Below are 12,111 nucleotides of genomic sequence, written 5' to 3' on the forward strand. Positions count from 1 at the left end.
ACAGGTTAATGCATGTCTTCTGTATTTTGGTGTGCACACACAAATGAGCCATTGAGGTTTAATAGAAACATGAAAAATGAAAATAATTTACATTAAAATGAAAAATCTGGACACTCAACAATGATTTGAGCAGATATACAGGTGGATTAATGGATCAATTCAGGCTTTTTGTCATTTTTATTAGGGACTAAGAGAGACATATGTTGAAATGAGGTGTTGTCCGCTGTGTGCAGCACTACTATACAGCCCTACGGCAGTAAACATGGAGTGTGTGTTTATTTTCTGATGGTTATGTGTTTAGACACGCACAGCAGGAGGCAGTCAGTAGAAAATTACATTTACGGAGTAATTCATCATCATTATTTTCAAGTATGATACAAATACATCCTCGAGAATAAACTCTATTGTTTCAGCAGGTTTCCCTGATTAGTTTATTTTCATTTTCCCTGTGAGAAATTTCCCACTTATGATGTCATGTATCACATGATGCTGAAAACTATTCAACTCCTAGAAATGTGCTGACTGGGGAGAGAGCTGTCAAAGCTGCTCAGGGATCCAAACAGGCTTGTGTCAGCCCTGGTTAATGATTTACATCACCTACAGTATTACTCCCCCACACTGACAAGGTGAGAGTGATTAGAGGAAAAGGCCCTGCTTACAGCTGAAGCTGACAAGTAACAGTGACTCTATTGTAAAAGGAGATGTAATGGCCTCTGTGTGAAATGTCACGAGACTGACAAAGAGACTTAAACCCACTTATTCTCAACATGCCTCTCGACTGCTGACAATAAGCTCCTGTTTAATGGTTCAGATTAAAGGCTGACATCCGATCTGGACTCCTGCAGGACTCACTTACACCTGTTTTTAACAGTTGTCAAGTCAGTGTTGTTTAGTGAGGTGTAATGTCGAACCAAAAGTGAAAATGTAGCTGTCATCTACTCACCCGCTCACGCAGATGGAGAGTCAGGTGAAGTTTCGTTGTCCACAAAACATTTCTGGAGCTTCACAGCAAAACAGTGTTGCAGGCATTCTCCTAAACAGCCGCGGTAGATGGGGACTTGTCATAAAATGTAAAAAAAAATCAACAACCGAGAAGAAGACACAAAATGGATCCGTGCACCTTGTCTGGTTTAATCCAAGTCTCCAGAAGCCTCAATATCCCACATTGATTCAAAAAGTCTTTATTTAGACCCTTTTTGAAGCAGAAATCTTCAATGTAGCTGGTAAGCTAAACGTGTTATCACACATCCTGTCTTAAATGGGCACCACTTTATGTTTCTATCTTTTCTTTTCTTTTCTTTTCTTTCTTTCTTTCTTTCTTATTTTTTGTTGCAGCATTCAAAAAAGTCTCCATCTACTTCAGTTGTTAGGGAGAAAGCTCCAGAAATGTTTTGTGGGCTACAAAACATCAGCAAACTTTCCATCAGCATGGGGGTGATCACAATGAGTACATTTTGAATTTTTACGTTAACTTATCATACTACATTGCCATCCCCATATTTCTGACACTTGCAAGCCCCTTCTGCCCCTCCTCTGATTCCTTAGCGCTCTGATTAAAATGTGATGAGGCTATAAAAGTCACAGGACCAGACTCACAGGAGTGGTTGGGAATGGAAAAAGACATCCTATTGGGTCTGATTCTGTCCCTGCTAGTGGCCACAGGAGGGCAGTACCACTCCAGCCATGGGCATTTCGAAGGACGAGCAGGCCTCCGTTGACATGGAACTGATTGATGAAAACAGTGCACAGTAACAGCGAACAAATAAGCTTCTTGTTTTGTTGTTACAGGTGCTGCGGGTTTACAAAAGCCGGGGCCATTTCTTTTAGAAGGATTAAGATGTTCATAACTTAAAATATCAAAAAAAGCGACACAAATATTTGCTTTTACATGTGTGCAGGCGGGTGTTGTGCAGCCTCACCGTGAAATATACAGTGCATGGCTGATTGCCCAATGTCAGTGTACATGTACCAACATGTCTCGATTTCAACCTGCCTGTACAAAGTTCCCTCCCTTTCCCCAGTGAGGTCTGTGGCCTCAGCGGGGACTAGGTTCACTAGTTACAGGTAATTCATATTCTTTCCATGCTGAAAGTGAAGTAGAAAAGTATTTTTAATTCAAAATCTGTCAAAAATAATGGATTCAGCACATTTTGGCATTGATGTGTGTTTTCAGAGAGGTTAACTCCCTCCTCTTTATCATTGCCCTGTTCAAATAAAGAAAGTACAAGGGGAGTAAGCTTCAATCTATCTCTCTTATTGTTCACTTTCCACATCTGTCTCCGTGAGTCAGGAATTACCTAGAGGGTAGACTCTTTGGGTTTATTCATTTCATTTTCCAGAGTGATAAACTTGTTCTCAAGACTGGGAAAAAAAACCCTCACATCTTTATTCATTTTCTTACTTCTGTTGTTGTCATCATCTGCGCCCGAGTTCATATTGATATGTGAAACTTTTATCTCTAAGTAAGACTGATACAATACAATAGAATCAGGAGCGTCCAAATACAAACACACACACTCACACATACAACAATGCAACAATTACTTGTCCTTTTGATACTTTAGTATATCTAATAACAGACAATTTAAGACCTCTACTCAAGTATTTATGATTGACTTTTAGGTACATTTAACAACAACATTGGGATTATTCTTCCAATATTGCCTTTTCTGCTCACAAAAGGCATTTTCAGTAGTTTGCCACTAGATGGGGCGCCTCATCTTTCTAGAGCGAAAACTGCTTAAGAATGTAGTTTTACCAGAGCCAGTGACAGTGAAGAAATGTATCATTGATTTATATAAACCTATTTGTGAGAATATGTTCTGTCAAACAGTTGTAAATCATTTTGTTTATCATTGTCCTAATTTGGTAAATAAGAAGTTGCATTTATGTACAGAAACATGTGTGATGTTGAAGTTGATTTTTCTTATCACAACAGGAAAATTCAGGGGCTCAGTCTAATACCTGCAAAGATTTAAATAGGATTATTTTTTACATTTTCAGGTGGGCCCAGACCTAGGTGTTTCTATTGGCTACTGTATTCTGTCCATCAGCCAATCAGAGTAAAGCAAGCCCCGCATGACCCACCTGTTGAACAAGGACTGCATACATTTGCTAAAGGGTCATTAAAAATGAATTAACATTTGTTAAACGAGCCCTAGGCCTTTATAAATTCACTTCCCACTTAAATAGGCAATTGTCACTCACACTTATTCTGGCTCACTACAGTCTATGAAGCCTGTGTTTGTCCATCCAGCACCTGCAAAGCATCTTAGCCACGGATGCTCTCAGTCAGGTGAGTTGTTGTGTATTTCTAGTTAAGGAAATATCTAAAATTTATTTTGCTGTGGTTGTTTAATTTAAACCTTTGCAGTTTCAAATTATGTCAAAAAAAAAAAAATTAATAAAAAGTTAAAATTGGGCAAGGGAGTAATGTTAGCTTTTAGCAAGCTAGCTAGCAAGTGCTACTTTTAGCTAGTAGCCGTGTCTGAATCATTGAGAAGATATTTTGTCATGTGTCAGGATTCCAAAATCATTCCTTAAACAAGCTGAATCCCCAAACAGTTCAATAACTTTATGCACGTATACTTTTATGGCAATAACTTCACTGTTGCACCTTATAAATCACATTTTTGAATACTGAACCACAGAAAAAGGCCTCTCATAAAGGATGTCAACACTAAAACAGAGGGATGCCTTGACAGTATTTTAGCTCATTAGCTAAAATGTAGATTAATTAGCTAATTATGTCAGAATACAAACTATGTTCAGAAATGTGATAAGAAACAGTGGCAAATTTCGGAAGAGCTGTGGAAACAGGGTGCTTCAAAACTTGGAGATAAAAGATAATTGAATTAGTGATGCAGTTAGGCTCATTAAGAGAGCACGAATGAGTAAAGTGAAACTACTATTAGACTACTATTTATTATAAACGTGATATAACGCCCTGTGCACCAAGTTCAGGTGAGTACACAACTCATGACACATCCTCATGTCTGTGTGTTCATGTGTGTGTCCACCTGTGCGACGACGCACTTCGCTTTACCTTTTAAATTAATGTAAATATTTGACATTGGAAATGTTCCTGTGTAAATCCATTTGCATGTACAAGCAACCAAGCAGCTCGTGTTATTGATACCAGGAGAAAAGAAACAAAGTGAGAGTCACCCTGTGTGAACTGGGTGTGAGCAGCGAAACGCACTGTTATCAGATTCAGCTATCACACTCAGTTAAAGGCAGACTAACATCACAACTGGGTCACATCCTCTGAAAACTCTGCATGATGTCTCGAGTGATGAGTAGCTTGTGTTTGATATGAGATCCACTGTCCAGTGCTTCACTGCAGCTCATTATAAACTGTGAGTGAATGTCACCAACTTCTCTTTTTCCTATGAGAGTGTGTCAGTAAGAAATGTAATCATAATTGTGACTTTCCTTTGACAGTTATATAAATGTGACATCACTCATGATTAGTGGAAATGATCTTTTGTGCATCCCAATCTTCATTTTCACACCAATCAAACATGTCTTCTTACACCTGAAGAACACGATTTGTAGGCAAGGGCATTTCTGCAGCACTACAGTTCTTCAGTATAAAACTGTTTTGTGACACAATTTGTCTTTATCCAACAATTGTCACCTCTGTCATCTTGAACTTGGCTTTATTGTGATATTGATAATATTTCAGCTGGTTGTGCAGCCCCAGTTGCTGCAGTACATTCAGAGTACATCTGCCTCTGTACAGTACAGTACAGTCTAGCTGTGACTATATTTGTCCTCCCCTCCTTCTCTCTCTCTCTCTCTCTCTGTCTCTCGCAAGGGGACAGGAGAGTCTAGAGTTGGACGGCTGCCAAAAGAGGCCGGCCCGCCATGCAGCTGAAACTTTTACAAGCCGAGCAGGAAGAGACGCAGGGAGCGATCGAAGAAGAAAAGGAGGAAAAGAAAAAGTGAGAGAGACATCTAAGCTCCTTTTTCTCCCTCTCCATGTCTGTCTCCTCTCTGTGTTTCTGTCTGCCTCTCCTTCTTTTCTCTTTCCTTGTTAAAGCCATACTGTATTTGCCCGCCTTCGTTGGCAGGGGGTAAGTGTAGGGCTGGAGGACAGGACGGGAGGGAGGGAAGGGAGGGAGACTTTGGGTTCAGAGAGTTCAGCTGAGGAGAGAAATAAATGCATAAACAACAAAGGAGACGTGACGTCAGGTTGGAGGGGCTGTCCAACCTGCTGGCTGAATCCGAGCCTCCATGGAAGAACTGGATTGTTCGCACCACGTGTGTGTGTGTGTGTGTGTTTGTGTGAGTCTGTGTACAGTATGAGTGTGTGTGTGTCCATTGTCCTGTCTTCGAGAAAAGACTCATGTGGAGTTTAAGCAGAGAAGCTGGACCATTGTGGTCTGTTTTGTCTCCGCAGTGAGTGTTTGAGGACTGGGAGAACCCTCCAGAAACGTGTGTGTGAGTGTGTGTGCGCGTTGGTCAGTTTGAGGACTCAGGAACTCAGGTAGTACAGCAGCTGCAATGAGGAATTAACTGTTTCACCTACCAAAGACAAAGCAAGCGTCGTCTTTTGTCTACAAGTGGCTGATGTACGTTTTAAAACAAGAAGAGAAAGTATTTGTTCGACATTTAATGGTAAAAAGTATTCCTCAGCATTTTGAAAACGTCGTCAGCTCAAACGTGAGCGCCGATTCGTTGGCTTGGCTTGGGATACCCGCTCAGACATCAATGATTGGTCCACGAATGGGCTACAGAGAAGGTCGGCCATTTATGAACAGATGGACTTATGTTTTCTCTCCTAATGATTTGAGGTCATCTAGAGGCGGCAGCTCGCTGGTCCAAGATCTGCACTGATGTTCAACTGTCTCGCTGGTGTGAGAAAGCAAAGGGAGACCTGGGAAAGATGCCAACAGCCGAGGGAGAAAAAGAAAAGTCACATTCTGTGAAGTATCCACCCTGCTCGCTCATTGATCCATTTAGCTGAACTCCCTCAAACCCCTCCCACTTTGGAGGGCAGAAATTATCCCCTGATGGAGGGAGAGGACAAGTTGACGGAAGGATAGAGGGAGACTCGGAGAAAAAGCGGGCAGAATAAAGATGTCGAGAAAGACAGCGACCCTCCTGGGGATTTCTCTTGGAGGCGAGAGAGCTCGGTGGCAAATTGTCCCTCAGTTTAGAGTACGTACCTCAAGAGCAATTTGGGCTTTTTTTTTTTTCAGCCACTGTGTGCAAATGTGGTGTGATGGAACAACATGGCAGAAGTGTTAGGATCTGCTTGTCTCCCTCGCCATCTGTCTGTTGCTGCAGGATAGCATATAAGTACAGTACAAGGTGAGACGTGTGTTTTGGATGATTTACATACAAATTGTCAGCGTTGCTCCCAGCTGCTGTCCCACTGCTTTGTGTCACCGCTCACGACAGTTTCTTCTCTTTCTTTTCTCGTCTTTCCGTGTCTCACTCGCTTTCTTAACTCTTTTTCTCTGACTCCTCCTCTTTCTGTTCCCCCTCTCTCGCTACAGCATGTCCCTCCCTTCCTCTTTCTGTGTCTCTACACCCCCCTCGCCTCCTCCCCTCCCCTTTTCTCCCCTTCCCTCTTGGCAGCGGTGCCAAAGTGGGCAGGCAGATCGAGGCAAACACAGCACAGGGCAGAGCAGAGGGCGATCCAAAGGCTGGCGAATTGATTATGTGTATGTTTGTGTTTTGAAGTGTCCTCTGTATGTTCTGTCTGGCGCGCTTGTCTCCGTTTTGGTCATACGCAACTGCAGGTCATGTGAGTGCATTGTGAGTGTGTTGTGGCGCTTTTCTCTTTTTGTTGTGCACTGTGTGTTTGATACCGTGGCTTGTGTGTGTGTTGTAGGGCTGTGTGTGAGCAGACGTCCCTCTGTCACCCTGTGTACGGACAGACGCACTCACGCCAGTAGGAGGGGATTGTGGGAAGGGGGTGTAGCTCTCAGAGGGTGTGCTCTACTCCTCTCTTTTCCCTTCTTCCCGCCATCACGGCCCTCTTCTCCTCCAGTCGTCCGGCCCAGCCCTCGGCTCACGTACAGGCTCCAGGTATTTTTGCTTTTTTATCCTGCGACACCTCTTCCCGTCTTTCCCGCTGTCCTATAATCGCTCTCTTCTAGTTCCTCTCGCCCTCCTCTCTATCCTTTATCATGGTCTTCCTCCTGTAAATGTGCCTGCCGTCGTCGGTTGCCACGCTGCACTCCGCTCGCCGCCATTTTGGCTCAATGGACATAGCAGAAGAAACTTTTCTAGAGCTCAGAGGGACCCCTCGACTCCCTGCTGACCATCTTCTTTCTCCTGCCTCCATGATCTCTTTTTTTTCTGTCCCTGTCCCCTTCTTTCTCGCCCCTCTCTGCTCTCGGGCACCAGGCTCTGATGGTGTGGTGAACCGTCTTTCTGTGGCTTTTCCGTACTGAACAGGTGTCTCTTTGTAGACTGGCAGGAGGAAGGACAGGCCTTCTCGGTTACTTTCTGACCTCAGAGAGGTCGACCGAGCCACAGAGCTGTTGTTGTGTTCAGTGACCAGCGCTGAAGAGCTGCACCCACAACAGGACGAGTGAGACACTTTCTTATCATCACGAGCCGTTATGATAGCTCATACGAGGGCAATATTTACTTTGTTTCTCATTCCCCTCACACACTGTTTGCACTTTGAGCCACTGCGAAAGCTCACATATGTCCATGTGTGTGTGAGTTTAGCTAAAGGTGTGACAGATTGTTAATGGTGGCAACTGTAATGTCTGTCTTGTCACACTGCGGCGTAGGCTACTGTGTGTGATACTTACTTCAGAGTAAATTGAGGCAGAAGTGAAACCGAGTTCCAGACAGACAGACGATGCTGTAAAGAAACAGGCAGGATGATGAGCGAAAATTGCAGTTTAACATTCAAGAAGTAATGTTGCTGTTCTCTCTCATTTTTTCAGTAAAGCTGTTTTTTTTCCCCGGTGTGACCTGCCTGTCGCAAAAGATAAGAAATATGCGAGTAGCGTTTGTCCAATTGATGTCTATCTTACTCATTTGTAAGGAAACAGTCACATTATTGGTATTATGCAGCATATTTTGATCATAGTGTGGTGTCAGACACCAATATGCCATGAAACGAAGGTGAAATATCACTCTTTTGCGCTTCGAATTAGATAAAACAGTAACAGTAAATCAATCGACAGCTCGATCAGATCGTTCGACCTACTTTTAGCCAGATTTTTATGCGATTTAATAATTTGAAATATCTGAATGTTGGCTGTACAATTAGCAACTGCTTATTGTCAGTACTGTATCTTGGTCTAAATATGGGTTGGTGTTAAGATGGCGCCTTCGTGCCACGTGTTTAAGAAACCGTGAATATGAGCAGACCCTTTCAATATGGCCTTCACACTTTGTGGGTATACTACTCCTAATTCCTCTGCACAGACCTCGGTCGTTTCAAATTGCTAGGCTGTGGCATTAAGTGGCAAATTGATTCATAAAAAAAAGAACTAAAAGATCCTCTGTTTACGTATATCGACATGTGACAGTGATGAGAGGAAAATGTTAAGAAAGAAGAAGCTGTAGAGAGAAAGAGAGAGAACAAGGGTTACAGAGGCAGAAAGAGAGGTAGGAGTAGGAGAGCTCTTTCCCCGCCCTCTCTTATCCTCAGATGAACTTATTGTGTTGCCTCATAATGTTTCTGAGTTTTTTCTCCTAGAGGCAGTCAGGCTAACTTCCTGCATTCAGCCTCAACATATCTGATTGGTTGATATCTTGGCTGACCGGCCGCGGTTTGAAGCGAGGCAACAGGAAGTTTCTCTTCTCATGCAGGAAGCTGCAGCTGTTTCGTACCGACATACACCACTTTGCACTCTTGCACGCATACTGTTTGTATACAGGCTCACACGATATGCATGCACAGCCTCTTTGAAAAGGGAATACCTTTTTGATGTGTGTTTGCATATATGCATGATTGCATGTGCATTTGTGTTTATGGCCTGCTCTGTGTGGCATTAGTGAATGCTGTAACATGTGGGCGTGTAGCAACACGCCAGGCCAGGCATCTGAGCTATCAGAAACATTTGAAGCCATGGTAACCACACATCTCATCAGCACATTAGCAAAAGCATAGACAAGTGGTGGAGAGGAGAGAGGACTGAGAGTGTAGATGAAGAGGAGGACAGAAACCTTTGATGTATATTTTCTTCATTCAGAGCTTTTAGAAACACAGTTGGAGGATAAACTGCAGCTGAAAGAGCAGTGCTTCTTTTTTTCTTCCTGCAGCTAATAACTCATTATCTATAAAGTATATAAATATATAGTATACATATTTTTAAATGCATTTCAAATGTCGTGGCAAACTAACCCGAGAAACATCCATCATCTGGTATTCAACCTAGCTCCACTTCTTCTGTAGGTGTATACATAGTTGTTGGACACCATGAAAGTCAACACAATGGCTCTCTTATACTGCTGCCTTATCTGGGTCATACTATCTTTTCAACAAACACATTTTGCCCGACTTATTTACCTGGCTTTTACGCCTGTGAGTCCAACCATGGTTTACGCAACAAAACAGAGGAGAGCTGGAAGCATTTTCACTGAATTAACGGGCTCGGATAGAACGTGCTTCTTCTGCGTTCTCGGGTCAAGCCACTGCGCAGTGTTGTGTCTGTGTGGCTGTGTGTAAGTACACGCATATGGCAGCAGATTTCTGTAAACATGCATACATGCGAGCATGAGCCTTGTGCGTTTGCGCCTGGTTAATGAGGATATAGAGAACATCAGAGCGGGCACCATGCCAAGTGGGCACGGAAGAGGCTCAGTGCTCCCGTCCTTCGTCCTTTAATGTAGGAATCAGGCATTCCTCAGGGAGCGGGGCAGATGAGATAGCAGGTATGATAAAATCCCCATAGCGCTCTGTTGAGGATCAGCCCTCCTTCTTCTCGCTGCCAGATGCCTGGACAAATTTTTCCTCTAGATTAAGACACGAGTAAGACAAGACATCCGTTTGCATCTTTTTAACTGTGGGAATTCTTCATCCTGCCATTTATTGTGTGGCATACTTCCTCTGCCAACTCCAGCTCCCCCACTGCACCTCCTCCTCCTCTTTGCCCACCGCCACCACCACCTCCTTCCTCCCTCATTGAAATTCTGCCTGGCACACAGACACTGCCCATTCTTGGCACAAAGCTCAGAGAGAGAGAGAGAGAGAGAGAGAGAGAGAGAGAGAGAGAGAGAGAGAGAGAGAAACACACAAGAACCTGTACCAATCGTCTGGTGCCCCGTCCGTTGTGTCTGCCAAGCATTCATCCCGTCTCGCGGACCAAGGGACCAGGAAATCCAATAGGTATTTCCCTGCCTCTGCTTCCTGCGAAAATCTGCTCCAATTCTGAGGAGTTTTGTTGGCAACTGAGTGCGCTGTGTGTGTTTGGGGATTTTGCTGATTAATTTGTGTGTTTACGTCGTTTGTATTGGGCGAGAATAACTGCGATGAATCCTTCTATCCTTTCACAGCGAGGTGGGGGGGGGGAGCTCACGCCTGTTGTTTCTGTGATATTTTACGTTTAATTAATCGCATGGGCTTTGGCTTGTCAAAGATGGTGCTGTAGCGGTGGTTTTTCATGTATGTAAAATCGCAAAATAAATGGTGGTAATTTTCGTTCAACAGACATTTTGATTTTGTTCTTTTAACTTAATCCAAAAAAAAGAGTAGAGTAAGTGAACAATTTATTTGAAACAGCTTGCCTTTTTGATTTCTTGAAAGGCTTATTTTGTTTTCTTATTTTTGAGTCGTGGCAGGTTTATAAAAATGAATTTATTTTAAAACCAACATTGGATGTTTTACGTCTGAAACACAATCAGTGCTGTTTCTGTGGATACATCTGTTCCAAACTTATTGAAAAGATCTGTGGAAAAACACAAAAGAAACACATGTAACTGTCACCAAAAGGCAGATTAACTTACTAAAGCAGGAAATTGTTTCCAGAGAAACATACCCTCACAGCAGAGCAGCGTTATCAGGGGGCTAAGAGAGGACAAGGTCCTTGTTTACACGGAATACTGCTAATATGAATTTACTACCATTTAGCCACAATTCTGCTGAGGCAGACGCACAGACAGACGGTCTAATTGCTAGATCAGATTAACTCAATAGGCCACATTTCTCGTCGAAATCTTCAAGATCGTCGCGACTGCCCCACAGGCTCGTGGCATATTTATTGTGAAGCAGTTGAGAGAAAAAAATTATTTGACCCAGCTGAGCTGTGCGTGCCCCTTTTTATGTGCCACATAGACAAAGTCCGCGACCACAGACAACAGTGCCCAATAGAGCTCACATGACTGACCGAGTTTGGCCTCAGTGTTTCCAAAACAGTCGGGAGGTGCATGGCGAACAGGATGCCAATTTTCGCAATTAACCCAGAATCACAGAATTCTCAGCCAGCATTTAATGTTAAATTTTTTTTGTTGTTGTTGTCACTAAGATGTCCTGTTAAATCGGCATTAATATGACCGTGTCGTATCGCATGTTGTCTGCTGCCCTTGTCCTCCAAACACAGCTCCAGTCGGGGGACGTTTCTCGGGGACCAAACAGAGCCCGTAGATCTGTCACTGGCACAGTGGCAGAGTTGGGCATCGTGCCAGCACACCCCCTACCCACACCACCCCCTTCTGTCTGTCTAGTCTTCTGTAATCAGGCTAGCAGGGTCTACTGCATGCTAACTATGGGCCAGTCTGGACCAAGTCTCAGGGGTTGTGACTGTATGCTAATTTATGCAAGCAGTGTACCTCCTAACCCCTTTTTCTGTCTATTTGAGGCCCAGGTCTGGCAATTAGTCTGGCACTCATTAACCCTTCAGTCGCTGCTATGTTAACCTGCTTGCCCATGTCAACCCTTATCCCAGAAGAGTTTAGCAGTTAGTTAGGATGAGTAAGGTCTTTTCTAAGGGAATTTTATAAAAGTTTAAGTCACCAAAAATAGAATCTTCTTGCTCAGTGAGTGCCAAATTTTCGAACCAACCAAATGTTGATAGTATGAGTAAATTCACAGGAACATGGACGGGAACATTTTTCTCTGTGAACGTGCCAGCCGCCTGACAAGTTGTGTTCAAGTTGCTCTCTTACTTTGTACCCGCTGATAATGAGTGTGTC

The 12,111-nt window shown here is 43.4% G+C and overlaps 1 protein-coding gene across 1 annotated transcript in view; it reads left to right on the forward strand.

Moving 5' to 3' along the window:
- The first annotated feature begins 5,630 nt into the window (after window positions 1–5,630).
- The window catches only part of lgr6 (leucine-rich repeat containing G protein-coupled receptor 6), a 78,959-nt gene continuing 72,478 nt past the window's right edge, over window positions 5,631–12,111 (forward strand). Inside the window, exon 1 of the mRNA XM_030422604.1 lies at window positions 5,631–6,165. The gene's annotated coding sequence lies outside the window, so the exon portion shown is untranslated. The remainder of the gene's footprint in view (window positions 6,166–12,111) is intronic.

The sequence above is a fragment of the Sparus aurata genome, chromosome 7 (assembly GCF_900880675.1).
Source record: "Sparus aurata chromosome 7, fSpaAur1.1, whole genome shotgun sequence".
NCBI classification, from domain to species: domain Eukaryota; kingdom Metazoa; phylum Chordata; class Actinopteri; order Spariformes; family Sparidae; genus Sparus; species Sparus aurata.